The sequence below is a fragment of the Procambarus clarkii genome, chromosome 75 (assembly GCF_040958095.1).
Source record: "Procambarus clarkii isolate CNS0578487 chromosome 75, FALCON_Pclarkii_2.0, whole genome shotgun sequence".
NCBI lineage: Eukaryota > Metazoa > Arthropoda > Malacostraca > Decapoda > Cambaridae > Procambarus > Procambarus clarkii.
The window spans coordinates 19,355,144-19,383,061 of NC_091224.1; the positions used below are offsets into that span (position 1 = coordinate 19,355,144).

At 40.1% G+C, this 27,918-nt stretch overlaps 1 pseudogene; it reads right to left on the reverse strand.

Moving 5' to 3' along the window:
* Nucleotides 1-11,778: 11,778 nt before the first annotated feature.
* LOC123771659 (gelsolin, cytoplasmic-like) lies at nucleotides 11,779-27,907 on the reverse strand (annotated as a pseudogene).
* Between the last annotated feature and the right edge of the window lie 11 nt (nucleotides 27,908-27,918).

The following is a 27,918-nucleotide window of genomic DNA, read 5'->3' on the forward strand; positions in this document are numbered from 1 at the left end:
TATTAGGGAAAGTCAGCTAGGTTAGGCTAGCTGCTGTGTCACAGGCCTCTGGCCCCTAGCTTTGTTTTCATGGACCTGTTTTCCCACAAGTTTCCTTAATTTACTACTGAAATTTATGCAGTGTTAAGCTGCATGTTTCTTTAGCTGGATTTAAATTTAGGTTTGTTTTAACTTCTGGTCTTTGCCTTTAAGTTAGTAGGTAAAGTTAGCTAGGTTAGGCAAGCTGCTGTGTCACAGGCCTCTGGCCCCTAGCTTTGTTTTCGTGGACTTGTTTTCCCACAAGTTTCCTTAATTTACTACTGAAATTTATGCAGTGTTAAGCTGCATGTTTCTTTAGCTGGATTTAAATTTAGGTTTGTTTTAACTTCTGGTCATTGCCTTTAAGTTAGTAGGTAAAGTTAGCTAGGTTAGGCTAGCTGCAGTGTCACAGGCCTCTGGCCCCTAGCTTCGTTTTCTGGATTTGTTTCCATAAGTTTCCTCATTTTATTATTGAATTTTATGCAGTGTCAAGCTGCGTGTTTCTTTAGCTGGTTTTACATTTAGGTTGTTTTAACTTTTGGTCATTGCCTATAAGTTATTAGGTAAAGTCAGCTAGGTTATGCTAGCTGCTGTGTCTCAGGCCTCCGGCCTCTAGCTTTAAATTTTCTTGGACTTGTGTTTTCCATAAGTTTCCTTAATTTATTATTGAATTTAATGCAGTGTCAAGCTGCATGTTTTCTTTTGCAGGTTTTACACTTAGGTTTGTGTAACTTTGCTTGCCTATAAGTTATTAGGTAAAGTCGGCTAGGTTAGGCTAGCTGCAGTGTCTCAGGCCTCTGGCTCCTAGCTTTGTTTCATGGACTTGTTTTCCATAACTTTCCTTTATTAATGAATTTTATGCAGTGTCAAGCTGCATGTTTTCTTTAGCTGGTTTTACATTTGTTTGTTTAACTTTTGCTATTGCCTTTAAGTTATTATGTAAAGTCAGCTAGGTGATGCTAGCTGCTGTGTCACAGGCCTCCGGCCTCTAGCTTTAAGTTTTTATGGACTTGTTTTCCATAAGTTTCCTTAATTTATTAATGAATTTTATGCAGTGTCAAGCTGCTAGTTTCTTTGCTGGTTTTACATTCGTTTGTTTAACCTCTGCTTTGCCTTTAAGTTATTATGTAAAGTCAGCTAGGATGTGATAGTTGTCGGGATCGGGCCCTTGCCTCTTGCTTTAAGTTTCTTCTGGCCCTGCATTTATGTTTAGTTTCCTCAGCAAATGTCCTGCATTTTACATTGCCCTTGCTGCATGTTTTTACTTTACTGGTTTACAATTGTTTAACTTATGCTTCACCTTTAAGTAAAGTCAGCTAGGATGTCCTAGTTGCTGTCTTCGGGCCTCATGCCTCTCCCTTTAAGTTTATCTCGGACTCGTATTGATTAGTTCCATCAGCAATTTATTACTAATTATGCATTGCCTAAGTGCATGTCATTTTACTTACTGTTTTACCTTTATACTTGTTTCCTTGACTTTGTCAAAGTTATTAAGTACTGACGCTAGACAGTACCAGTTTCGTTTACCAGTACCAGTAAACGTTTTTACAGTCGTTTTGTCTGCCCGGTGTAGCCCAGAAGAATCTGCAGCCTCCCGGCTGCTGGCTTATCCAGACATGTGTGGCCTCCCAGGACGCTGGTTATCAGACGTATTGTCTGCTCGGTGTAGCCCGGAATATACTGCGGCCTCCCAGGCCGCTGGTTATCAGACGTATTGTCTGCTCAGTGTAGCCCGGAAGATACTGCTGCTTCCCAGGCCGCTGGTTTATTCAGACGTTTAGTCTGCCCAACGTAGCCAGGAAGGTTGACAGCTGCTGCCGTCTTAGCTGACTGCGTTCAGGGGCTGCTCCCCAGCCGACGTCCTTCCTGCGATGAGTTAAGCCGACGTCCTTCCTGCGATGAGTTAAGCCGACGTCCTTCCTGCGATGAGTTAAGCCGACGTCCTTCCTGCGATGAGTTAAGCCGACGTCCTTCCTGCGATGAGTTAAGCCGACGATGTTCTACAGGTATTATATTTATATTGGTCATATAAATACACGGCCTTTCTGGCCGCGGGTTTATCCAGACGTGTTGTCTGCCGGTGTAGCCCGGAATCTACTGCGGCCCCCCAGGCCGCTGGTTTCTCCAGACGTTTTGTCTGCCCAATGTAGCCACGAAGGTTGTCATAGCCGCTGCCGTCTTCGCTGTCTGCGCTCGGGGGTTCATGTCCAGCCGACGTTCTTCCTGTGGTGAGTTAAGCTGGCGATGTTATTCAGGTATCTTATTTACATTGGCCATATAAATATGTGGTCTTTCAGGCCGCTGGTTTATCCAGACGTGTTGTCTGCCTGGTAGCCCGGAAGTCACAGTGGGGCCCCCCCCCCCAGGCCGCTGGTTTATCCAGACGTTTCATCTGCCGGTGTAGCCCGGAACGTTTCCACAGCCACCGACTGTGGAAACTTACAAGTGTTAATCCCGTTTCTCTAACGAATTATAGTCCAGCTTTATTTTGAGCATACTTTGTTTTGCAATTTATAATTATTTATGTTATAATTGTATTAATTGTAATTGTTATAATAGCACAGTTTGCCTAGTTTCCTCAGTTACAGTACTTTCGTTTGGCTCTTGCAGTTATTCACGTCGCTTATTTGGTTATATTTATGTTATGCATCTCCTCCGTTCCCTTAATGTAATATGGCTATATTTCCACGCCGATTGTATACCCTTATTTTGTACTTGCAGATACCACGTGCCATGCCTTGCCCTATTCATAATTATGTTCTACATCTCGGCGCTAACATGCCTCCTGTTTCAGGTTACCTCGGACTTTCTTTCCCAATCAGCCTCCTTAATTTACTCCGACAGTTGATGCGTTGCTCATGTCGCATGTTTATTTTTGCGTTGCTGTGTCCAGTATGCTTGCCCACTTTTACCCTGCCTTACGTCATCAAGTAAAGACAGCCAGGATGTGCTATTTGCAGAGTTACCAAGTAATTTATTAAGTAAAGTCAGACAGGCAGTGCTAGTTGCAGAGTTACTAAGTAAATTATTAAGTAAAGCCAGCCAGGATGTGCTATTTGCAGAGTTCCTAAGAATTTTAAGTAAAGTCAGACAGGATGTGCTATTTGCAGTATTCGCGGGCCCTTATTTTAGCTTCACGTCTCCTGGCCCTGCATTTTTGCCTAGTTTCATCGGTAGTTACAGTAGTTTATGCTTAGCTTTGCAGTTTAGTTTCCTCAGTGGTTACAGTATTTACGCTTGGCTCTTGCAGTTTATTCACGTTACTTATCAGGTTATATTTGTTATGCTTTCCCTCCGTTCTCTTAATGTAAAAATGGTTATATATGCACGCCGATTGTATACCCTTATTTTGTACCTGCAGACTTCACGTGCCATGACTTGCCCTATTCAGGTGACCTGGACAGGGGGGTGGCCCCCACGTTGCCTGGGGCACGGTACACTCCAGCAGATGGCGGCGTCGAAGCGTCGTCGGGAACGTCGTATATTTAATGATATCCCGTTCTTTGCCTTCCTAAGACAATGTAAATTAAGATTTTATACGCTTATATGGAAGGTTTCTTATTTTGTACTGGCAGACATCTCGCGACATGCCTTGCCCTTCCTCTTAATTACGTTCTACATTTCAGCACTAACATGCCTCCTGCTTTCAGATTACCACGGATTCCTTTTCCCAAACAGCCTACCTTAATTTACTCCGACAGTTGATGCTTTGCTCATGTCGCATGTTTAATTTTGCGTTGCTGTGTTCAGTATGTTTGTTCATTTTCCTTGCCTTACGTCATTACGTAAGGTCAGCCAGGATGTGCTATTTGCAGAGTTACTAAGTAAATTATTAAGTCAGCCAGGATGTGCTATTCGCAGAGTTCCTAAGTAAATTATTAAGTAAAGTCAGCCAGGATGTGCTATTTGCAGAGTTACTAAGTAAATTATTAAGTAAAGTCAGCCAGGATGTGCTATTTGCAGAGTTACTAAGTAAATTATTAAGAAGTCAGCCAGGATGTGCTATTTGCAGAGTTACTAAGTAAATTATTAAGTCAGCCAGGATGTGCTATTTGCAGAGTTACTAATTACTAATTACTAGTCTTTTGCTGGGCCACCTTTATGCTTCTCCCCTTCCTGTCTAGGTATGTTTAGGTATGGCTAGCGGTGCGCGAGCCGCGGCTTATCGGTTCCTCCTACGTCTGCGTGTCTGTTAATTTTGTTATTGTTGGACTCGCAATTTGATTTGTATTTATTACGGAAAAATTTTTCTCCCGCAATTTACTCTTTGTTTAAGTTTCACGTTCAATTTGTTATTAAGGGACTATCAATTAGGATTTGTATTAATCTATTGCTTTGCCTCTGTGCCTTTAAGTTATTTTCAGCTAAGGTACGCTAGTTGCAGTGCATTCGGGTGGCCCCCCCCCCCCACAATTTTTTTTTCTCCTCCGGTTATTTCGTCCTATTACACTCGTTTCCCTCATTATATATTCTATTCTGAATTTTGTGCATTATATCTGACCACCCATTCTTCATCGTATCGACAGTACATTAAGTTACATTTGGATGCTACCGAGAAGTTTAGCATGGCCTCGCGCACGGTGTCATGCAAAAAACTAGGCCATTCGGCCTTCCTTTCGGCAAGCTCAAGCCAGTCAGTTAGCATGACGTCGGCCAGCTTGTGGTTGGCCAGCGCACCCAGCATGCTGTTGGCCATAGGTCGCTAACGTTCTTTGGCCATCCGGCCTTCTGGGCTATTTTACTCTTCTTGTTCCTTCGCCATTGTTGTTTCCTACTACGTAATAGTATTCTATTTAATTTTACCTCATCTATCATTAGGTTAGGGGCCCCTTACCTCCAACCGCTATTCCTTCCACTGCGCTCTGGCCGCTTGGCGCTCAATGCCGGTTTCTTCTGTTCCCTTTATTCGCAGCCACGACAAGCCGGAACCCCCCCCCCCCCTTCACACCCTACTGCGGCGAGGAAGAGAACGCGAGCCGGATATTCCTCTGATCACCATCAACGCACGCAGCGGTGCCGGGATGCAGCCGCCCAGGGCCTACGTTAATACTATTATCTTCTCTTTATTTGCTGGGCTATATGGCAGTATTAATATTACTCCGTACCGTTACTGTCATTCCAGTATTATTTTATTAAAATATAAATTGTTATTATGGTTTGGCGTTGCTTTCTTAATTTCTTCCATTCTGCGGCACTTGCCGTCATCTGTTATTTACGATATTACATTGTATTCTTCATTGTACGATTATTTACGACATTGTATTCTTATTATTATCCTTATTAGTTACTGAATGGCAGCTCCCTGCCGTCGATTTCACTTTGCTCCTGTTCTAAAGATGTTGCCGAAGTTCACGGCGTACTAGCTGCGGCTCGCAGACGCTCATTGACAACACAAGACTACACTCAGCGGCCACTCAAGGCAGACTCCTTGGCTTCTATCCAGCCCAATCACCCGTCTGGAGGCAGAGATGGGATAGAGACCAAGGGTAATGTTCCCCGCTCACATTCTACATCCGATTAGGACACAAGCATGTTATAGATTTGGCTTTAAGAATTGGTTCTTATTCCATTTTATTGTTTATGTATATGTTGCTTAGTTGTTATACCCTTTCTTGGTATATGTATTGTTTATATTCAAGATTTATAGTGTTTCGTCTTACCCTGTTATAGTTGCTTTGTGCCTCCTTGCTGTTCTCCTACCGGTTTTCTCCCACCTTTGCTCTTAGCAAAGGTACTTCCCCCTTCCGTTTGCTGGAAGATTCTTAGATTTGTTAGCCCCCCTTCATTGCTACAGTATAATTATTCGGATGCTCTTTATTCATCCAGGATTGTTAATTAAGGTTTCTCTTAATTCCTGCTGCCGGGCTCCCTCCCCCGTTTTTCGTCTCCGTATTGATTCAGCTAGGGTTTCCCTCTCGTCTGTGCTCTTGCCTGTCACGATAACACTGCATGCCGCTTCTGCCCACCCTTACTGCCTTATATCTTTCAGCCCGGGGGAGGTGAGCTACGCGACAAAAAATCGACGCACGCTCCGACTGGACCAGGTATCGCTTACATGGTCAGGAATCAACACTCTTCGGATCCTACAAGCACAGATCCTACAAGCGCTCCTGTCACCAGGCGAGATTTCTCCAGGATCCTACGCGCTGCCCTCTCGGCGCTAGGCTTGACTTCAGATGACTACGCTCCGCACCCAGCTGTCTCGGGACGGGCTCGCCACATCAGAAATAATGGCAAACGGCAGGCGGAAGAGTAGTGCTCACATCCTACGTCAGACGGGACGTTGTTGCTCTGCTACATTGAGTGCCTCACGCGGCCAGCTGGCACTCGCCCTTCGGGGGGGGGTCCGGCCGCTGGCCTGCGGTGGGGGTGCAGCGCCGGTCCCCAAGTGTCCCGCTGTCCGCAGCTAATACTTTGCCCAGTCTAGGTGCTAGTAAGCCCTACTTGTAGTCACACCCCCTTCTCCTTATCCATTAGGTCTTTTACGGCCTCTTGGCCGGGTACATTACGTGTTATGTGGTCTCTCACTTATTAGTTATTCTTTGTGTCCTGCCTGTTATATCCTAGTGTTATATAATTACTACACATTTGCACTCGGCCTTAATTCTAGTACCAGTTAACCTTTAGGTTTCTGCAGAATTAGTTTCCATGTCACTATAGGCTAAGGTCTCATACTTACTACGGGTGTACCTTTTAAGTTAAATCTAGTCCTTGGAATTGTTACTGTTAATTCTTACTTTATATATTTACTTTATATATTTACTTTATATATTTTAATATAAACGTTATATATTCCTTAAATTATATTTGAAACTTTGTATATTTACATGTTCAATATTAAGTTTTATATAATATCAACTTTGTTAAGTCTATAATATAAACCGTGTTTAATATAAACTTTATATAATTACTTACTTTATGTGAACTTTATATATTTACATGTTCTGCAGAATTTAATCTTCAATAAACTTTAACGCCCCATACTGCCAGTATCTTTCTCCCCCTGGTCAGAAAATGGTCACTGCTTGCATCACAAGCGGGGATGTTTCTGGCGGGGGAGAAAGAAACAATTGCGCAGCGCGTCCCGCGGCGTTGCACGGGCAGTTTGGGGCCGTATAAATACGGGCGCACAACGGGGCTCCGCCTCACTCCGCCTGCCCTCGCCGCTCTTTTGTCAAGGTTTCCGTCAGATGTCAAGGACAGTCAGATGTCAAAGTCAAGGACAAGTGAACAAGCAAACTGTGACACAGCGGACGCGAAGATTGAACGTACGACATGCACAAGGCTACGAATGCCTGAGTAAAGTTAGGCTGGGGCAAAGTGAATCCGAGGTGATCTGAAAGCAGAGGCATGTCGGAGCTGAAATGTAGAACATAAATATGAATAAGGGCAAGGCATGTCGCGGGAAGTCTGCTGGAGGATACCGTGCCCCAGGCAACATGGGGGCCACCCCCCTGTCCAGGGCACGGCCCCTGGAACTGGACGCCGAGGACTTAACGGACATAACGAAGTCATCCTGGATTGCCGGCGGCAACGCCGAACCCAGGGCCTGTGGTGCGTACCGTTAGACGTAAACCTGCCGTCGTCGTCGAGCTGATCTCGTGTCCTTGCTCCAACGCCGGCGTCTCCCTCCGACGAAGAAGAACAACAGACGACACAGGCGGACGGGCAGGCGGACGAACGATGAACTTACGACGTAGGAGGAATCCTTGCTACAACGGACGTGCAGGGCGCTTAAGTCAAACACACCAGGCTACACTGGCCGGGCGGGAGCGCCTGGGAACCAACCTGCCGGCAACACCGGCCAGACGGAGGACATGGAGTAACGGTCCTGGCTACCCCCCAGGCAAGCAGGGCAAGTGCTTGAGGGCCTGGACGGCGGAAAGCTTGAAATAACACACCGGGCAACACCGGCCAGACGTACGTCTGGGGACTACATGCCGGACTTACACCGGCCGACGGACGTCTGGGGACATCTTGATCGGCGCCACTCTGGGGAAGACGTACCTGGGGACTCCGGGACACCGAAGGGCCTGGGGCTAACACCCCGGGCAACACGGCCGGGCGAGACGCCCGAGGGCGACGTGCCTAGCAGAGAACACACCACACACGGCAAGGACCCCGTGGCCTACCAACCACGCGCTGCCACACGGCATGCTCAGGGCCTAGACGAAAAGGGGAGGGGGGGGGGCGCACACAGGCGCGGCCGTACGGGCGCAAGGCGGCCCGAGCCCCGACGTGGGAAGCCGTGGCGCAAAGCCACGTGGATTAGCACCCAAAAGGGAACAGGAAGGGCGGGACACAGCCCAACCGAGCGCGCCACGGAACGCCGTGCCACGTGGCAGCACGACCAGGCGTGTGCCCCGTAGCAGGCCCGGGCGGAGGGCTGGACCTGTCCACGAGTCGTCGCCAGGGGCGACGCTTGTCCGCTCAGGGAGACCCGACCCCTGGGGACATTCCAGGGAAGCCGGCAGACCGGCAACCGGGAACACCCGAGGGAAAACAGGAAAACTTAAATTCTGCAGAACATGTAAATATATAAAGTTCACATAAAGTAAGTAATTATATAAAGTTTATATTAAACACGGTTTATATTATAGACTTAACAAAGTTGATATTATATAAAACTTAATATTGAACATGTAAATATACAAAGTTTCAAATATAATTTAAGGAATATATAACGTTTATATTAAAATATATAAAGTAAATATATAAAGTAAATATATAAAGTAAGAATTAACAGTCAGGGACATCGCCGTTTACAGTAATTGGCATATTTTCGGTATAAAAAGTCGTAATTTGAAACTGAAAATAGGTGCAGAGAGTCAGAATTCAGCTCAAAAATCACGCTCAGGAGTCAAATTTCCGGCATTTCAGACATTTTAAAAACTGCAGGGGGGTTTGGGCAAAATATGACCCATCGCCGTTTAATCCAGTTCATCCGGTGGTCGTCGAGATTCAACATTGGATGTTTATCTCCAGTAAATTTAAATCCGTAGAGATTTGCTGGGTCCCCAGCCATATTTGTGTTTAAATGAGCGTGCGGATGCTGCCGCTAGGGAAGCTGTCCGCTCTTGTCCCATCTCCTGTAAAGGCATTCCTTATTCCGACTTTTATTCGGTTATTCATTCCTCCATCCTTGCCCGTTGGCAGGATTGGAGGAATGTTGTCTTCTGTTGTTGGTAACAAACTGCGTACTCGTATTGTAGTGTCTCCCCGTGGCCCTCCTACCACCGTAACCAGCGGTGGGAAACGGCTCTAGCAAGGTTGCGTATTGGCCCTACGCGCCTAATTCACGGTCACTTAATGGAGTGCCGCCCTGCTCCTTATTGTCCAAATTGCACTGTCCCTCTTACAGTTGTGCATATCCTTGTTGAATGTCCTGACTTCCAGGACGAGTGTGTATCTTGCTTTCCGACCGTGCCTCGCAGTCACTTGTCCCTCAATGGAATTCTTGGTGAATCAGATGCTTTTAATATCGTTCACCTTATGCATTTCTGTTCTCGTATTTGCATCCTTGGTGATATTTAGCGGCCTCTGATTATTCCACACATTTGATGGTGCTACATAGCCTTCCTGGTTTGGTGCCTTCTTTTTGATAATTGCATAAACTTCCCGGTTTGGTGCCCTCTTGATAATTACCTTACATAGCCTTCCCGGTTTGGTGCCTTCTTTTGATAATTACTTGCCCTGTAATGTTTAATATTGAAAGTTCTGCAGTGTTTCTAAAATAAGTACAATGTGTAATGTTACATACAGTAGTTGCAGTGTAAACAGTGGTTATGTTACCAACAATTATAAATAAATTCTAGGGTCTCTGTAATCTTTCTGGGATGGCTAATATGGTGGCTCCTTTGTGGTGCTACTTAGAAAGCTCTCCCAGTTTAATCCACACTACATCCTTGCAAGATATTGTAAGCCTGCCAGAGGCACCCCCCCCCCTGCTGAAGAAATACAAGCAGCAGGGGATTCTTCATTGTCCCTAAAAAAAAAAAAAATGGGGGGGGACCTAAACATAGAATCTACAAAGTAAACACAGCATAGAAAATGAGGCCATGATGCCACAAAACAGAGAACTCAATCATGAAGCAGTTCACTTATTAGTCCCACCTGCACGTTACAAAGGGACTACTCGACTTCCTCAGTCCTTTAGCCTCGAATCTGTCATTTAGCCAGGAAGACGAGAAAACCAAAGCCTCTGAATGGGGAAGGGAGGGTCTCAAGGACCCATCAAAGGCTCTTCATAACATTCGTTGCCGTTTTTTTGCACTACGTAACTCGGGACAATTATAGGATGTACAAAAAACTTCCTGCAGGTTTTTTGTAGAATAGGTGACTGCATGGCTACGAATACATTTAACTTTGAGTTACGTTTCAGGTGCGTGTGAGCTAGCAAGTCCTTTTTCATTACCCTTGCATTATTGTGCATGAATGTTCCCATGATAATAAATAGGTACATGAACCAATTTGTATTATTAAATTCCCACAAATGAAGACTAGTGTTTACAAGGATATGTAAAAAGTACCTATTTGAATAGGTAGTACCTATTCAAATAGGTAGTACCTATTCAAATAGGTAGTACCTATTCAAATAGGTAGAATATGTACACATTTGCAATAATAAAGTCCAACAAATGTGGAAAACAACTTGGATAAGGATAGAAAAAGTACCTATTTGAATAGGTAGAAAGTACCTATTTGAATAGGTACTACCTATTCAAATAGGTACTACCTATTTGAATAGGTATATGTTCAAATTTGCAAGTTTGTTCAAGTTTGCAATAATAGTCCAACTTAGAACAGTAATTTTCACAAGGAGAGAAAAAGTACCTATTTGAATAGGTAGAAAGTACCTATTTGAATAGGTACTACCTATTTGAATAGGTACTACCTATTTGAATAGGTATATGTTCAAATTTGCAAGTTTGCAATAATAGTCCAACAAACTTAGAACACAGTAATTTTCACAAGGATAGAAAAAGTACCTATTTAAATAGGTAGAAAGTACCTATTTGAATAGGTACTACCTATTTGAATAGGTATATGTTCAAATTTGCAAGTTCAAGTTTGCAATAATAGTCCAACAAACTTAGAACAGTAATTTTCACAAGGATAGAAAAAATTTGAATAGGTAGAAAGTACCTATTTGAATAGGTACTACCTATTCAAATAGGTACTACCTATTTGAATAGGTATATGTTCAAATTTGCAAGTTTGTTCAAGTTTGCAATAATAGTCCAACTTAGAACAGTAATTTTCACAAGGATAGAAAAAGTACCTATTTGAATAGGTAGAAAGTACCTATTTAAATAGGCAGAAAGTACCTATTTGAATAGGTAGTACCTATTTGAATAGGTAGAATAGGTATATGTTCAAGTTTGCAATAATAGTCCAACAAACGTAGAACAGTAATTTCACAAGGATAGAAAAAGTACCTATTTCGATAGTTAGAAAATACCTATTTGAATAGGTAGTACCTACTTGAATAGGTATATGTTCAAATTTGCAATAATAGTCCAACAAATGTAGAAGACAAATTTTCATTAGGATAGAAAAAATACCTATTTGAATAGGTAATACCTACTTGAAAAGGTAGAATAGGTATATGTTCAAATTTGCAATAATAGTCCAATGTAGAAGACTAATTTTCATGATAGAAAAAGTACCTATTTGAATAGTTAGAATAGGTATATGTTCAAATTTGCAATAATAGTCCAACATGTAGAAGACTAATTTTCATAAGGATAGAAAAACACATTTGAATAGGTAAAAGTACAAATTTATAGTAATAAGAGTCCCACAAATGTAGAAAATGGTATCTATTTTTTATAAGAATATGTATAAACATACCCATTTGAATATGCAATACCTATATGACTAGGTATATGTACAAATTTGTAGTAATATAGACCAACAAATGTGGAAGCCTAATTTTTATAAGGATAGAAAAGTACCTATTTGAAAAGGTAAAGCTACAAATTTATAGCAATAGATTCTCACAGATGTAGGAGAGGGTAACTAGTTTTCATAAAAATGTAGAAAAGTACCTATTTAATACGGAAAAACCTATTTAAATAGAATAGGTAATTATCAAAAAAAGGCACCAATCCGGGAAGAGGTAAAATAGGTACATGTACAAATTTGTAAAATAAATTCCAACATATGTAGGATACAGTACCTAGTTTTCATAGGGATATGATATGAATTTGAGAATGTAAAAAAAAAGTTCCTATTTGAATAGGTAGAAAAATAAATATTTGAATATGTAAAGACAGTACTGTAACTCGTTTTAATAAGTACTGTACAGGTAGAAAAGGACCTACTCGTGAAAAGGACCTATGAAAGATAGGTAGAAATATACCTATATCAATAGAATAGTACCAATTTGAGTAAGTAGAAGCTAGAGGTGCATGTAGAGGACAGCAACTAGTTTTCATATAAGTAAAAAAGTATCTGAATAGGTAGAAATGTACCCTGCTTGATGGGGTTCTGGAAGTTCTACTCCCAAGCCCAGCCTGAGGCCACGCTTGACTTGTGAGAGCTTTGTTCAAGAGGCTGTTGCTTGGAGCAGCCCACGGACCCATGTATCCACCACAGCCCAGTAGGTCCAGCATTTCTCGCTGGACCTAACCGCCGACCAGAGGGAGGGAGGGTTGCCGGGGAGCCTCCGGGTCTCACCCAGAAAATGGCGTTTCATTACATTCAACGCTGGTTTTCTGGGGGGAGCCTCGTCGGCTCCCCGGAGCTAATTACCCACAGAGGAAGGTCAAAGGGACAGAACCGGGAGGCGGACACCACGCACCCCCCACGGAAGCGAGACAACCGGCAGCAAACGCCAACCCAAGGCGCCACAGCCCCGAAAAGTCCCGGGAACAACACGAGAACAACGAGCAGCAAGGCTGCTAAAGACGTCAAACCGCAGAAACTCACCTGGCGAACGGTGGCAAGAACTTGACACGACTCAACCGTGCCCAGAAGAACCTGGGAGCACCGCCAAGTGAAGATGCCAGAGCCGGACCCACAGGAGAGCAGGGAGAGGCGAAGGAGGGGGCCCACACCCATGACACAGGGAAAACCGCGGTGTCCTCCCCACAACTGGGAACCAGGACACCCCCGGAGCGAAGGGGCACATACCGCAGCCAGGGAGAAGAACGAGAGGCGAAGCACCGTAGCAAAAAGGACGCAAAACCCCAGCACTGAAACACCGCCCAGACCAAAACAAACTCCACAGCGCATGACACGCTGGCCGAACCGCACAACCCTCTGTGGGAAGGCGCCAACCAGGACTACTGCACTAGAAAAGTAGTCAAAAGAGGAAGCAGGAACAATAAAACCGGCCAAAGAAGCAACGAGCCCAAAAAGGAACCCAGCCGGGCGACAAGTAGCCCAACAGAGCGACAAGTAGCCCAACCGGCTCACAAGTAGCCCAACCGGCTCACAAGTAGCCCAACCGGCTCACAAGTAGCCCAACCGGCTCACAAGTAGCCCAACCGGCTCACAAGTAGCCCAACCGGGCCACAAGTAGCCCAAAACGGCGACAAGGACGAGGAGCCGACAAACGTTCCAATAATGTGGGAAGTAGCGAAAAACCTTCCCGAACCCTCGAGAACACAGAAGCCAACACTAGTCCCGAAGGCATACAAAGGCGCAGGCGCACCCGAGATCAGAAGTCACGTAGAACCCCATCGAACGGGGAAACATGACGAAAACACCGTCCCCAAAAAAGGTGGGAGGAAACATCCACCCACAGGACGGAACCAACCGACTCAAAGGCCAAGGAACCGAGCCCGGGGAGGGGCCGACGCCCAACAGCACGTACGGCGAGTGGGGAGGAAAGACCCCACTCTGCGTAACCACAAGTCCCGCCATTCTAAAACGCAGATCAACCTGAGCCAGCATTAGTCAGGCTAAGGTGCAAATTGAATGTGATTGCATCAGTCATGTTTATGAAGATATCCATACTACCACAAATTTAATATACCATTTGCTGTTAAATGTGATGTTGCCATGAACTATAGAGATGGTTTATGATTATACTGTATATTGATTAATTTAAGTTTATAATGCTATGTGTGGGTGGTGATTCTAGAGAAATGACCAAGGCTTTGCTTGAATTTTTTAGTGCTCTATAAAAAGCTATACAAAAATTTCCTATTGTACTAATTACATTTAGATTTAAGAGGCATTAACAATAATTTGTGTTTTATTTAGGCCGTTATAATACATTACTGACAAGAAGGATTTATTCCCAAGTACTGTACAGAACAGTGATAAAATATATTTATTTTTACATGTGTATATTTATTAGAAGAAAATGGCATTTGAGGAAATTGGGTTAATTTTCTTTTTAAGGATTAACTTTATAAATGCCAATTATTATAAAATAAGAATGGTGATACAGTACTAGTATTTTTAACTTATTGCAGTTCATAGTTTTTTGTTAATGAGGCCAAACAAAAATGAGCACACAAGCACAGTATACTGTGAATATACACACACAAAAACAAAACATGTTCTATTCTGTAAACCACAAATAGGAAATCACACATCCAGATGTATGCATCGAGAGACTGTAGCAAGTGACTGGCAGCTTGGTTAGATTTTAACATTTTAACTCTACCCATACTGTATTTAAAAAAAAAAATACATAGAGTTCTTGGCCTAGTTTATGTATTGTATTTTTTAAGCATTATCTTGATATGAGCTTTAGCAGCTCTAGCATGTATAAAATGCTCAACTTTTTGTAGCGAGACCCAACTGCTCCTGAGAAAATTTGCACTTAAAATTTGGGTACTTGTCTGAACACCATAAACCTAGCTGAAGCAAAACTGACAAATAAAATATCAGTCTCTGCAATGCCTAAGGTGGTAGCATAGTAATGGCAGACGAGTCACAATAATGTGGTTATATGATAACCAAACTACATATCAGAAGATGCAGAATCAACTATGTTTAGGTCCGCTCTGGACCTTTTTAAAGTCGTGAACTCGATAATTTCTTGACTTGATAACAGTCATGGACAGACCGAAATGTCGTCTTTTCTCCATCTTTTGATGTGTGGTTTGGTCATCATAGTGGTGTCATTTGGTAGACCTGAACTTTAATCTTCACTATCACAATAGTTAAACTTTTTTGGGGTCGGCCTTAAAGAAAAATTGCCAATATGACTTTACTTGGCAGTTAATTTATTGTTTTTTTTTTAAATAAATAAATATAATAAGTATATGTACCAGCTTTTCAAATACTGGATGAAAATTTAAAATGTACACACTCAGAATCCCATGACCCCAACTGTATGAACTAGGTAATCAATATGATTTTAAATTTCAAATGAATAATTGTAAAGATACTGAATTCATATTTATTCTGCATATTACCTTGGCTTTGCATTAGGTGGCAAATGGCATACTACTGTACATGTTTTAAATATTCTTTGGTGAAACGGCTTCCAAAACATGACCCGAGTGTTTGCAACATTATTAGGAGGGAAGCCTTGGATACATCAAAAGGGTTAGTATGTTTGAAGTTCCTCAGCTGATCGGTTTTACTTCACGCTCATTGGCAACAGCAAGTTAGAAGTCTTTCTTTTCAGGTTGATCTTTGACAACTTTTTCTATATTTTGAGACTTCTCGGCTCGTCTGGGAAGCTGCTGCAACAACCACTATGTTAGTCATCACAATCTAGCAAATTTAATGTCAAATACACTGATTAGGAATGGTTCATTATGAGTTCTGATCTTCCTACAGCTACATTAGTGTCCAGGACTCTAATTTAACTTGACTGCATCTTCTATCCCAGATGATCAGATGTAGTGTCGAGATAAATTTTTCACCAAGGGCATCACAAGTCTTGTGCAGCCCGCCCCTCTCAAAACTGTCGTCATTTGCTGCATATGAAGGTACTGATGGGTCTCGCCAGCAGCTTCAGGCAGACTAAGATACACATGCATCACTACGCATACTGCTACAAGCACTCATCACACATTTCTAGGTATGTTCTAGAGCAGTGGTTCTCAGAGTGCCAGGACACAAACCTTCCATTGTGATCCCAGGTTTCCTCAAAGTATATTCTTTTGTATTTTGGAGTTCATTCCCTCACTGATATTCCTTCCCTGACATATATCCATCCAATTAGATTTTAAATACAGGTACTGTACCTCACTCAGAAGTCAAGTGCCTTCCCCTTTTGAGAACCACTGTTCTAGACGGTAAATCCTTAATATTTAACACTGGTAAAATTGAGATGATATTTTTGCATGTCTTTTTGTTGCCCCAAAGCCTCTTCCAACATGGAACAGAGGACCAAATCTTGTACAAGAGCATCTTGCAACACACCACACCTAGGTCTGCCCAGCCTAACTGCAGGAGAATAATGCCTTAGGGCAGCATGCACTACAGGCAGAGCAGTGTGTAGATGAAGCTACAAGCAATACCACCTATCAAAACACAACGCACATCACAGTACGGCAAGCAGTCTGATCCACCTTCTGCAACGGAAATAAGCAGAAACATTTAGTCTTGTTTATAACTGCCATCTGCTTTGTTGAAGTATATTTTAAAAATACTTATTTATAAGTGCTGGAATAGGAAATATTTTAAATTTGGTCAACAGTAAAAGCAGAAGAGTATTTTAAGTTAATAATGAATATATAGAAAGTGAAGCATAATTTGGTTGAAAGTGATGAGAGAGGCAGCATGCTATACCTACATAATGCAATTACTGAAAATTAAGTGGCAAATAGAATTGCTTCTATAGCTTTTATAAAGTGTATACATGGTTTCATATCAATTTTGAGCAAGAGGAGAACAAGCTTCATTCCCATATATGTGCAAGTGAACTGAAGATCCATGCTCATTAAAAGTTATGTGGAGTGTTTAAAGAAAAGTTAATCTAAAAGGGCCTAGATACTTAACAGAAAAGCTACACAAGAAAATTGAAATGTTCACAGCAGTAATGTATACTCAATAATGATCATTTACTAGTATAAACGACAAACACAAACTAGCATACAATAATGATTTTAAAATTCTCTTCAAAGTAAATTATGAGAATTGTTTTGGTGTATAGGGATGCATGTTATGCTTGCTACCATTAGCTCGTCATTCATGACACTTGTCACATGATTACAGTACTCTGGTCATACACATTAAATCTATCAAAATCCCTCGCTCCTTTCTACCAGCCTAGTACTTCCACCAGATTTTATCTAATAATAATGGGCATAATGTCTCAAAACCACACCACCAAGAGGGTTATTGCTAAATCATAATGCATGACTAAATTTTAACTTTCAGTCTCTAGTAGAAAGTAGATTATTATTTTAACCTTCAAAAGTGCAGTCATTGTTTGTTGATTTTCTGAACCATTGCAGTTATTGTAATATGACAATTTTCATTATTATTGCCAAGTCTTTATAAAAAATGATGATATGGTTATAAAAGCTCTATACAGATGCACCATTATTGACCGAGAGCTATCAGATGATTGTCATTTCTTCTGGTGGAAATGTGGATGCTCTGTGGAAGCATATCTGGGTCATGGCCTACACGATCATGATCTCACGCCTGCATCAAAGTTCAGTTAACTCTAGTGGTTTTCCTTTTCTTTGTCCTCTACCAACAGCCTCCTCCCCCTCCATCCCTGTTGTGCCAATGCAGATTGTCACCCTTGGCCTGACTTGTCATGATCTAATACGCTGGAATATATCTTGCCTTAAGGAGCTTTGGAACCAGGATATATCTTCCCTTAAGGAGCTTTGGAACCAGGATATCTTGTCTTAAGGAGCATGCGAGTGTCATGCTCAGAATGAAGCTTTTCGTTTTCATTCAAAGCCAAATTTTGTTATTAATTTTATCATGTAGCTAAATATAACTGTTATACTGTAAATGCATATATTTCTTTGCCCTATGCTTATATTATTAGACAAATGGTATATTTGTTTTTAATTATCACTTTAGAACTAACCATGATGCTTTGCATGCCATGGGCATTATAATTAATGCTCGTTATAAGTTAGCATCTTTACAATTTGTACACAGTTTAGAATTAATGTTAATTAATATTTTGATCGTAAAGAACTGTATGTTAGTACTGTACTTCAGAAGTAAAGAACCTTTAAGTTCAAATATTAACGTTAACCTCTTATTACTATTGTAATTTGACATTCTTCACATACCCTTATTTCCATTCTGAAACACTGAATAATGGTGAGTTTTCAAAGGGCTATAAAACTTGATAAATGTACACATTAGCCACGAAGCATTATGTGCACTCTATAAAAAGATAGCCACTTCATTTGAAACACTTGCATATTTATGCAATTTTATTATAGTTGCGTGTGTACTGTTATCACTTTATAAAAAAAAAAAACTTAAAATGAGCACTATTAATATAAAATAATGCACATACAGCATGTTTTCTTCACGACAACCTAAGAACACAATATATTCACAACGTATTTGCCACTTTTGTGTATACTGTACTGTACTGTACTTTTTTTAGGATTTTATTAATATTTACTCCAATCCATCACCACTAATTTTGAGCACAATACATAAATTTTGGTTTACAAAGTAATACTATCATTACAAGCCATCCTCCTGTTTAGATAGCACTTTTTGCAACTATGTGGCCCATCGAACTTACATAGACGTAACGGACAAGTAGATAGTAGAAATTGGTACTATTCACTTTATTGAGTTCAAAAAATTAAACTATAAACCAAACTCAAATATTCCTAGGCTAAGATAGCACATACATTTTACCCGATTTACCTGAATATTGGTAAATAATGTGTGTACTGTATTATGCCTCGGATAGCATGCATTAAGTCTAGGGAGGTTAGTTAAATAAAGTTTTCTTTACAGCACCATTACAAAAATGTTTCCAGTTTGTCCAAATTCAGTATCGGGTTCTACTTTCTACTTGCCTTTTACGTCAATCTATGTACAATGGTCCTCAGCGTTACTGTAAGTACTACATACACAGGAGGATGAGCTGCATATTAACACTTGTACCACATCTTCCCCATAATAAATTATTTTACTCAACCTATTACTGTACTGTACTACATAATCATATCACTAGCCACTGTTTTGTTCACAAGAACTTGTACTTCTGGTATATAAATATTTTAATGAATTTACTATATATTATTTTATATATCCCAATCCATCTCCTGTACTGGACCGAGCATTTCAACATTTCTTCACGTACCTGCCACATGTCGGGGTTCCATGCAGGAAAGATGGCAGTGAAGGCAGCCGGTTCCTCTCCCTGCGTCACACGTAGGATCACAGTCGAGTCCAGGGTACGTTCTGTCGGATCAGTCTTGACGTAGTTCTGTAACGAAGAAGTGTTTTACACCGTGCATTCTATGGTACTGTATAATACTTTAAAATGTTAAGCACATGAAGTGCAAGCATGAGTTTGATTATTTACAGTTCTACAATAATTTTTAGAATATATATTCTGGTTACCATTTAATTAGTGTAAAGTTTCCCTACTACTCACAAAGATAGTTGCTACAGCTGGAGTTTATCAGCATAAACTTAGATTTTTTTACTTATCTTATAAAAAAAATTTGTGATGTATTGAAAGCAGTGCATTTGCTGGGCAAGCATTGTAAACTATTGAATAAACTAAATGCCTAAATATATTACTTGGAAAATTTAACTGAATTTACCAGCGGGCACCATCTCTTGTGACCTCAATGGGAAGATGAAGCTTTGAGTTCACCAAGTTACTTTCATATGGATCTCTTTCCAATATATTAAAAGTAATATTGCTCTTAATAACTGAGTTAGTGTACACAGATTTACAGTAAATTAGTTACCTAGGAAAGTTGTAACAACATAACGTGTAATATCTATAATTATATACTGCACTGTACACTAAAGATTTTGATTTAGAAGCTACATTTATCAGTGATTTAAAAATCATCACAGTTATAAGAATCGGAAAATGTTCGTAACAACTTCTCTATAAATCACTAAAATAAAGGCAGTACCCTTTAGAAAGATGAATGGCTTCATATTTTCCATAATTTTGAGCTCCTCTTTGAGCTCAAATCTTACAAATCAAATGAGCTCCTTATCTTACCTCTGCCATAGCAAAGGCTTTCTCTTTCTCCTGGTCATCGGAACCTTGTCCAACCCAAACATAGATTTCATCGCCAGAGTCCAGAACCATAACATCATTCTCATTCAGGTCCTGTTGGGAGAAATTAACTTAGTAAATGAATGTATAATGCAGTACTGTATTTCATTACTATCTTGCAGACTAGTCTCAGTAGCTGATTAGTTTAGATTCTTTAGTGGAATCATCAATGCAATATACACCATACAAAATGCAGTCCACTTACTTCCTGGGAGAAGTTAGACACCTCATTAACTCTGAGGCAGCCAGCAGGAGAGATGGTGCAGTGGAAGAGTCTGGGATACAACAGAGGTCTGTTTAGCTCGCGAACATTTTAGTATTCACCTTTACCACCGAGACCAGCCCAGAAGTCATCGCTTTCCTCCCCTTCAGCCACAACCTTGTACATGAAGGTACATTAATAAACCTCTAAAACTATGGAACTTTTTATTCTCTAATGGTGCTTTATATAAACATTTACAATTCCTTTTGAAAGGCAAATACATTTTATCAGATTCCTTTTGAGAGGAATCTCTGAACAAATACTATAATGCTTCAGACTTTAAATTTAGAGATTCTCTGCTGTAAAATATATTTTTCTATCAAGTGAAACAAGACTACAGTACTACCGGTTATTCTACTATATTTTGAAGATTTACCGAGAGATATTGTACTGTATACGGAATGAATAGTCTTTAAATTCTTCCCATGTTGGTATAATGTACTAGATTTGTCCAGAGACCCTATAGTCCACTAGCTATATAAGCAATCACATGCACTTCAAATAACATCATATATGCAAGTCATAAATGAGGTATCAATCGTCTTGATGCAGGTGGGACTGGTAACCTGATGGTACCAGTAAATGATGGCATCTTGTTTGGCTTTCACCAAGATACCATCATTTGTCCTAAGACATTCAAGACTATCTTGTTACAAGACTTCCTAAAAAGTTAAATATCAATTAGGACTTGTAGGTCATTTGCTGAAGCTCTTCATCAGCTCAATACCAAATGAGAAGCAATGCAACATAATTAAGTTATCCCATTAAACTTACAAATGACCTAATTATATTATGCCCCAGAAGTTCTGTATACTGGAGTCATTATATAATATACATTGTGTACCTATGATTACTCCATAGTATCATATCTCTAATATACGGTGTTTTAATAATTTTTATTTATATAACTTGACAAATCACAATATTGTTGGTGTCTTCAGGGTAGGAGTATGTACTGCAAGGAAGGTAAACCTCTTTAGAGGATCATCATTGTCTTGAATGCCAATGAACCGTTCCCTCAATAATAGCAGTTTTTTTTTTATATTTCATTCCACCTAATTCTATTGGGTCCTGGGAATCCTCTCCTCTCATGTTATGACTGCCATGGGACTAATCATGTGCAAGAGTTCTCTCATTCCTGGGGAACAAAAGTTAACCCTTCTTTCAATTGCAGTGTCCCAGGTGTTTAGTTAATGGAGCAAATGTTTGGCACAATGACTGTAAATGATCAGTCGTCACTAAAGTGAATACAGTAGTTTGACCTACACGCTTGAGTTATCAAGAAATCTTTGTATACTCTAAACGTAATATTTATAAATAAAATATCAAAATCACAAGTTTCCAAGCATTGCTGAGCTGTAGCAGATGGTGATACTGACAAGCACTTCTAAATACTGTATTGTACTGTACATCAGAATTTTTATTTTTCAAAGGAATATCTTGTGAAAATAACTTATCCAAATGTGCACGTATACCCACCTGCAGGTCACGACCAGGAGATACCAGCTCTGCAACCTTCTCGCCCATAGCCTTTTCCTCTTCACTTGCTCCCTGGATAGTCAAGGTAGGAGATTTTTTAAACACAGTGATTCGTGAAAATATCCACCAAGCATTGCTCTACAAATCTGTTTCTCTCAAATACTGTAGTTATATAAATTGTTTCATTGTCAACTTTTGCTACAATACCTGTATATTCTATTACAGCTATGAGTCCACAAATAGAGTTCAGCAATTTTACAAAGGCAATTAACTTAGTGAGAACTAAATCATGCTGTCAAGAAATCTAGCTACGTTAATGTGTTCAGTTTTTATACTGTTTTTTTTGTTTTTTAATATTAACAAGAAAAAATATTTGGAACTAGTAAATCAGACCTTGCCAATCCAGAGGTAAGTTTTTCCTGGTGTTTCCAAAACGAATGTATCATCAGCATTGAGTGAGCCGGCCACCTCAGGCACCTGGACGGCGCGGGTGTCAAAAGTCACACGTGCCACGCACCTGCAGCAATGATCACACAAATGTTATACTAAGCATATTAAATACTAGTATTTAAAAAATATATTCATACTATTTTCCATAACAAGGTCATGTAATTTAAAGGAAGTAGATATAGCTTATAATAGGAAAGATACCGATGCTCTTGAAAAGCTGAACCAAACATCTTGCTTCAGCATTTGGTATCTATTTCTCAAATTAACTATTTTTGGCTGACTGGTATAATATTATATACCTTTTTCATTAGTTTAATAATAAGTGCTATATCAAGCTGTAAGGGATATCTTTCATAAGCCTAAACAGAAATCTGCTGCATATCAGAAGTTTAACTCCTACAGAGAAATAATAAAATACTGTAGTTACCCGGAAGAGTCTTGTACCATCAACATCGTAGGTGTCGTGGTCATGTACATTCTTGAAGCCAGAAGCCTTACCACCAAGGAATACCACCATACGACCTTAAAACATTTTTACCATTTTGTATTAATTCTGCTCTACACAAAAGAATAGCATTTTACACTTCAAGCCACAAAGTAGGTCATCAGATTTGTTTGTTATGCAATAATAGAGAAGTAATACTAAGCATGTTAATTACAAAATAATGAAAGTGTAAGTGTTTTAAACTGACATTATTTTCCCATCTCAAATTTTACCTACAGAATTTTTATTTTAAAGTTCAGACCACATACTCTATTGTTTTGATTATCAATGAAAAATTATTAACCTACCCTTAAAAATTCTTAGGAAATGTGCTGGCTCATATCCTTGGACAAGACGCACTTGTACAGCCTTGCCACACAGCTCATTGTCGAGGCGAAAGGTGTGAATAGCGGATGCAGCCCTCTCGTCCTGACTACTGGCACTTCCCTAGGACAAGAAAATTAAAAATCAGTGCAACACAATTTATCATGGCTTTGCATTTGTACATTTCTAAATAATAAAATATTTTCTACCATAACATTTCAATATTGTTAGTGCAATATATAAGTATTAAATGTAAGGAAATGGTCTTTTCTGGGAGGCTTCAGTAGCTTCCCAGTACATCGATTCTGGTACCACAAACAGTCGTAAAACTCAATTTTATCATCATCATCATTTTTTCCCTAGTACTAATATTATATACAGTAAACATTACCTAAACAAACAGAAAGGGCCAGCATATTAACTATAACTCATGTTAATTACTTTATTTAAAAGTGGATTGTACTGTACTTTCATTAACTGAAAATTCTTGATGTATCTCGGTCATCAGGGTCAAGAATTTATGATTGGCTGTTCATCTTTTACAGTAACTTGCAAACTCCCGAAGTATAATTAATGGCAACTAATTTGATAGCTTTAAGACTTGCCTGAAATGGTGTCAGCGGCTTTATGAGAATGTACTATTTAAACAAAATTCTTTAAATAATAGCACCTTGTAATTTTAAACATTAAATGAGTGTATCACACAGTACAAGATCAAAATAAACAAACTTGAGGAAACTAAGGTATCCAAAGTGTACAAGAATATGAATTAGATATCCTCTACCAAGAATGTCTAATTCTGATTATGATTGTATAATTTGAAAGCTTTTCCAACATCACTGAACTTACCTGCCAGAAGTAAAGAATGTAACGCTGGTTGCCGTTGATCTCGTATGTGTACTTCATGACGTAGGAATCCCCACCAAAGAAGAACCCATAAGCACTTTCATCGACAGGCTCAAGTTCAAAGTTCTCAATGCGCCAAATTTCAATCTGCAAAGATGGACACCAAAGTACAAAAATTTATTAAAAGTGAATTTATGAACTTTTAAAGGCACAATATATAATGTGAAAACCACACTCGGAGACAATGAAAATACGAAATCTTGAAAAAAATAAAGTAAGGTAATGTGACACTTGAGGAGAAGTTAAAGTGCCAAAGAACAGACTAATGAGCATATAACCAATAGTTAATTTCTTATAAACAGGCTTTTTTTTTTATTACAAACCTTGCCAGAGCCGTCATCAGGCATGAAACCAAAGGCAGGACCTGCATTCTTTTGCAAGAGGCGGCGCTTCTCAGCATGCAGGGAGCTAACATTAAAGTCCGTCTCTGTAGCTGTAACTGAAGAGGACAATTGCATTAGTTTCACTTGCATTGTTAAATATCTACAATACAGTATTCTGTTGGAGGAGCAATACATTTCATCTCTCATAGTTTTGTAACCACATATTGGTATATAAAGTCTTCTGTAAATTATCTTATTTCTCGTTTGAAATTAGAAAGAGCTTGAAGAAAGAGCAAAAAGTGCAAACAACAAGTAGACATTTCTGTCACAACATAATATTTCATTTACTGTATATGAAAGTACAGTATACACATTTCATTCATGAAATTGGAAAATTCATAGGGAAGACATGCACTTTACATAAAAGACACTAATATGCAGAACATTTCAGGTATGACAAAAACATGATTTAGGAGATTTATTTGTTAATCATGTCCCCTCTACATGATTCATTAGTGACATTTGCCTGTGTCAAGAAAAAAAGTAGAATGCAAAACCAAAATAGGGGGATTTGAACACTCAAAACTGCACATCTGCAAGTAAAGCACCGGACAAAAGTTCAGCAAACAGTGGCAGGCCCCAACAGGGCAAATATCTTGGGCAAAGCCTCCCAACCTTGATTAGGAAGGTGGACACTACTAAAAAATATTTGTTTAATTGCTCTACCAAGTAAGAGAGCTTTCAAGTCCACTGCAACAAGATGATGTGACAAGTGTGGTAATCTGTATATCCAGCAGCTGGCAGCTTCCTTCACAAGGAACAAAAGGAGAATTGACAGTCTTGTTAAGTGCTGTCCAGATGCTCACCTACCAGGTCGCATTACACACAGAAGATCCCACAACTCTCACATACATGAATGGCAAAATAGCTGCCACTTTCTAATAAAAAAAAAGGCATTGCCAGCATTCAGAAGGTAGCAGGGATCTGGCACTAAAACCAGAAATCAGAAGCGAACCAATCTTCATGAGAACTCGATCAGCCTCATAAGCTTGGCCCATATTTTGCAAAGAGAAATGTTTGAGGTCCTGCCTGATCTGAGGAGCAGGGAGACAAGATGTCAAATGTTTCTGAAAGGCCAGTTTATCATCCTCTGTATATGGATGATTCCTAAATCAAACTCAAGGAAAAAATAAATTAAATAACAACATACTTTGTGGGGGGATATAACATTTTCCCCATATGCTCTCTGGCCAAGAGATTTACACCCAAGGAAGATCAAAATAAAGCCAGACTGGTTCCTCTAATATCACTTCTGACAATGCTTAATCCTCGGCCACAAATGAAGATGGGCTAAGCTGGAAACCATAAGCCATCCTTTCTCCAGATAGAACAAAAGTTTTTATCCAGAGAACCATCCTATACTGTGGTAGACAAGTATCCTGCCACCTGTGAAAAGACTGAACCAAAGATGTACCCCACTGGCTCAGGTAGACTCAGCATGCCCTTCTTGAGGTTATCTTGAGGTTATATTGAGATTATCTTGAGATGATTTTGGGGCTTAGGGTCCCCGTGGTCTGAGTCTCTACCACGCCTCTTTTTTACACATCCCCAGGAAGCAGCCTGTAGCAACTAACTCCCAGGTACCTATTTACTGATAGGTGAACAAGGGGATCAGGGTGAAAGAAACTCTGGCCATTTGTTTCCGCCTTCGCCGGGGATCAAACCCGGGACCTTAGGACTACGAATCCCAAGTGCTGTCTACTCAGCCATCAGGCCTCCCTGCCCCTTTGTGACAAGGGCAGCACAGAACCCCTATCCTCTACACAACAACCCTCTACTTGAGGGTTTCGGTAGTACAGTCGGGTTTGCTCTCGGCTCCCAATCGAGAATTCTGGGTTTGAACCCGAGCGGGACAGAAATGGTTAGGAGGATTTCCTATAACCTAATGGTTCTGTTCACCTAGCAGCAAATAGGTACTCAGAAGTTAGTCAGCTTGTTGTAGAGTTGCATCCTGGATGAGAGGGGGGGGGGGGTAAGTAATTCAACCTTGAGGGGGACCGCGATATAAGCCTATCGTGAATAAATACACTGGCTGCCTGTCCCCGATACAATGAATTATTAATTACAACTATCATCTTGACATTTTGATGGATAATCCAAATTTTTTAAGTCTTATAACCCAATGTGGGAGGATGGGAACCAATGTGCTTCAAGGCAGGTAGAGAAAGAGCCTGACCACCTTAAAACATAAAATACTGGTAGAAGAACACCCACCCACCAAAAAAACAAATTACAGGACTGAGGTCAAGCCTCATAAGATGATGTATCAATCAAGAGAAGCTAGATCCTCATCAAACATATGGAACCCTGTAAAGTATCGGAAAATCCGAGACCTGTGATACAGGGAAAATATTTCTTCAGTCTAGCTTACAACACAGTGACAGCTTCATACGCACTCCATTCTTAAGGTGGCTCAAACACAATATACATCACATGCACCTTTGACAAACACTGTTGGTAATTGCATTTATATATTGGTTTAAATTTACATTTATTACATTTTAATTAATATTTAACCCATATGGTGGTCTCATTTGAAAGGCCCAAAAATACTATGTAGAGAAAATCAATGCATTGCTACCAAAATAAAATTGGATGCATTGAATCTTAATGTCAAATATTAAACAAGTTGTTACAGTACAGTATATTAAAAACAATTTCAATGCCCTTTCCCAAGGCAGTAATTTTTCAAATAAATATTCTTTGGATAACCAATAAAATCATTAGTTTAAAAAATTCACACACTGTATTCAACATTAAGTTAGGACTTGCCTGCTGACATTTGTCTCTGAGTAAAGACACGGCCGAGACCAAGTTGTTCTTGGGGCTCCTTCCACGTCTTGAAGTATGCTTTAAATACAGCCGGTTCCGCTTTCTCAACCACACGTTGTACGCTCCTCCATTTGGGATATCCTTTCTTCTCCATGTAGTTGGCTAAAAATTGGATGTACAGTATTTTGAAATGCTGAAGTATCTGTTACTACTCATAAATACTATATCAAGTTTCTTGTTAATTGTCCTGAAGCTTCACATGGATACAAGGTAATGTAATTAATAGAATAAACCTCAGCATTTGTACATTTGAGGGCAAGTTTATTAAAAAAAAAAAGGTTCCAAGCCTTGTATTACTGTATTATAATGCTTTATAGTATGGCCTTCAATCAGAACTGCTTTTATATTAGGATATTATCTGCAATTATAAATACTGTACATACTACAATTGCAAGATTTACCATACATTATTCCTTTTAAAAATCTCTAGACTTAGCACTGTGATGTTAACATTATGCTTTAACCTGCCTTACTTCTTGGCACTTTCTCATAATACAGTAATAACTTTCTTTACCTGCCATCTCCATGCTCTTGACTTTCTCCTTCTTGCTGGAGCCACTGCCAATCCACACGTACACCCCAGAGCCAGTGTCGAGAAGGAAGCAGTCCTAAAGAAAAG